Source organism: Phocoena phocoena, chromosome 4 (genome assembly GCF_963924675.1).
Source record: "Phocoena phocoena chromosome 4, mPhoPho1.1, whole genome shotgun sequence".
Classification (NCBI taxonomy): Eukaryota; Metazoa; Chordata; class Mammalia; order Artiodactyla; family Phocoenidae; genus Phocoena; species Phocoena phocoena.
Genome location: NC_089222.1, coordinates 87,614,109 through 87,617,529, shown reverse-complemented (window position 1 = coordinate 87,617,529; position 3,421 = coordinate 87,614,109).

The following is a 3,421-nucleotide window of genomic DNA, read 5'->3' as shown; positions in this document are numbered from 1 at the left end:
GCCTGTGCTCCGCAACGAGAGAGGCCACAACAGTGAGGGGCCCGCGTACCACAAAAAAAAAAAAAAAAAAAAAAGAAAGTATATTGAATCAAACGTTATTGCTGGGTGCAAAGAGTTTGGGGTAGGTGGGTATTAGTTACAGAGATACTCATAGTTATGGAAAGGAAAGGAATATTTACTGCGATTCTGCTTTTGCCAGGCACAGGAATAAATGCTTTTCTTTAATTACCTCATTTAATCCTCCTAACTCTACTGGGTAGGAATCATTTTATAAGGAGGAAAGAAGCTCATAGACTTTAAACAACTTGCCTAAGAACACACAGTTAGTGAGGGTTTAAATTTGATTCTAATTCTTCTTGTCTTCAAAACCTATACTACCATAGGGATGTCAACAGTGTACAAGGGCTAGTCTTATGAAATTCTGGAAATGCATTCGAGTCTAGATAAGAGAATTAATAAACCTCGCCTTGTGGTACTCAGAAGACATTGAGAGATGTGGTGTAGAATATGTTTGTGACAGGAAACAGTAGCTTTCTGGTTCTCTGGGAGAGTGAAGGAGATTTTAGACATCTGTTCATGGAGAAACCAGGCTTGGAAGATAGCTACAGTCCATCCTACACAACAGAGGGAATCTCCCACTGAGAATGAGCTCCTGCAGTCAAATGAGGAAATTATGGGAAAGGTGGTCTGGGGCTGGGTAAGGATAGGAGTCAGGGTTAGAGAGGTTTTAATGGTTCTAGTCAGGGTCTAAGGCCCTGGGTCTAGCAAGCTGTCATCACCGAGAATATTCAAATTAATCAACATTTACAGAGGGCACTGTGCTGGATACACAGCGGAGTACTGGGAACATAGATACCTCGAGGAGATTAAACAACTGGTGGAGGCAGACAAGGAAAAAAAAATTCCTGCTTATATTCCATTTTAGCCATTCTGGCCTCTTTACTGATTCTCAGACAGTAAAAGTCAGACAGATTCCAGGCTCAGGACCTTTGTCCTAGAGTTCCTTCTTCTTTCAGAAATCTGCAGAGCTAATTCCTTGCCATCTTCAACTCTTTGCTCAAATTTCACTTTCCTAATGAGGCCTAAGTTGGTCACCTTATTTATAATCGCAACTCCCAACTGCACCGCTCAGCTCTCCAACCTCCCATACTCTTCTTTACCTTTTTTTTTTCCCCATAGCGTGCACCACCTCCTAATATTCTAAAAACATTATTTAAGTTTACTCCCCCTTAATAAATATTAGTTTCACAATGGCTGTGATTGTGTTTTATTTAGCTATCTCTTCAGATACATCTCAAGCACCAAGAAGAATGCCTGACACATAGCAAGAATTCCGCATTACTTGTTGAATTAAATTAGACTGAATATGTGACATGGTTAGCATAGGAACAACGTGTATGGGTAGCAGAGAAGAGTGTGGATAACTTTTGGTGGAGGAAGGGAATCAGAGAAGGTTTATTGGGAAAAGTGTGTTTCAGCTTGGATTTAAAGATGAAGGGGAGCTGTCCATACAGAAGGTGGGCTGGAGTGGAAGGAAAAGCATTTCAAGCAGAGGGAGCATCATATACAAAGACGTGGGGAGTGGCAACAGAAAGGGAAAGGGAAGGGCCAGCCAGGAAGAGGAATCTGGTCAGACCAGAGGAGTCTACTGACCACTGAATGTCTGAGAAGGAAGACTAGAAGTTAGTTATTGCAAGGAAAGGTATACATGCAGGTTCCTCTCTCTTTTCACCTCTGATTCATTCTCTGCTCTTAGCCTGGGAGGCTGACCCCCAACCTCCATCACCAGTTTCCAGTGGGAGTTAACGGGCAAAACCCTGGCAGGTGGAGACAAAGATCAGAGAATGTTTCCTCTCTGCTGGACTGTAGTCCTGGCAGTGGCTGCAAATTTTTGTGACTACAGATCCTATCAAGAGGGCCCAACTGATGGTTCTAGTTTTTAATCAAGCTCTAGTCCCTTTTAAGCCTCAGGGTACGGAGGGCTTTCTGCTGTTGCTAGTCCTTGGGTGCCTTGGTGCCCCTTCTTGGTTCCCTTAACCCTTGCTGCTTCATCAGAAAGCCTCTTACAAAATCCCAGCTGAGAATGCAGACTGAGTCCTGCCTTTTAGGGCAGAGAAAGCAGAAGTCAGTGCCGGCCAGCAGCTGAGTGGCTGCAGTTAGCACAACCCCAGCCAGCAGGCAGATGGAGTCCAGAGTCCAGATGAGCTGGCAGCAGGCAGGAGACAACTAGAGACCCGATATCTAGGCAGTGTCTGAACAGTAGGCATCGAGGGTGCTGGATTTTTGGACACAAGTCGACATCTTCTGAAATGGAGCTGATTTATATGTGCCAGGTCCAGGTCTCAAACTCATCTCAGTATGTATGTTTGTTGGGGGCAGGGAAGAAGTAGGGAAGCAAGCCAGCTCTGAGCAGAAGCTTGAGGGCATCAGCACACCCTGCAGAGCAAACATAATTTCAGGCTCTCAAGACCAGAAGTTCTGAACTATGGACTGTGGATTGTGTGTGGGTGCATATACTTTTTCCTCAGGTTGTGTGTGTGTGTGTGTGTGTGTGTGTGTGTGTGGTGGTGGTGGTGATGGTGGGGTATCTGTGACTCCTCTTCCCAAAGGTAGATAATAGCCAACGTTTATGAATGTTTGCTATATGTCTGAGTGCTCTGCTGACATCAACTCTATGAATCGGGCAACAACTCCCTTAGGGGGGTACTAACATTATGTCAGCTTTCCAGATGAGGAAACTGGGCACAGAAAGATGAAAGTCCAAGGTCTCACAGTTAGGAACCCTGTGAGAGGGGATTAATCTGGGCAGCCTGGTTCCTGAGCCTGCTGTTCCCTCCACCACTCATTACGGTGTCTTTGCCTGACTCTGGACTCGTAAGAGGAAGGAGTGTATTCGTATTATGCACCTTCATTGGCTCAGAACCTCGCACGATGCCTGGCACGCAGGAGATAGTTATATGTTCATAGTTATATGTTGATTAAATGAATGAAATTTTGCTAGACAGCGGAAACTGGGGCAAGCCCGTGCAACAGACAGCTCCTCGAGGAGGGTGGAATGTCCATCCATGCCACAGCCCGACGCCCAATCAGGCCCTCGGCTCAGCTTCTGCTTTGTATATGTACAAATAGCAAAAGGCAGAGCAAGCAGCGCCCTGAACAAACCAGAAAAACAGCCCTCTTCCGCTGTGTTCCGGAGCTCACAGCAGGCCAAGGCTGCGGCACCTGGCGGGACCTAGGGGCGCTTCCCGGGGTCAAAGCCCGCCTCCAGCCCCCCACGCCCCACCAGGCCCCGCCCACCGCCCGAGGGCTCCCCGCCCCGCCCACCGGGGGCGTAGGGCAAGCCAAGCTCGAGGCTACTTTGCACCCTCGGGTGTATGCGTCCTGCTTCCTGGCGGGCTGTTTAATCCTCCTCTCCCCGTCC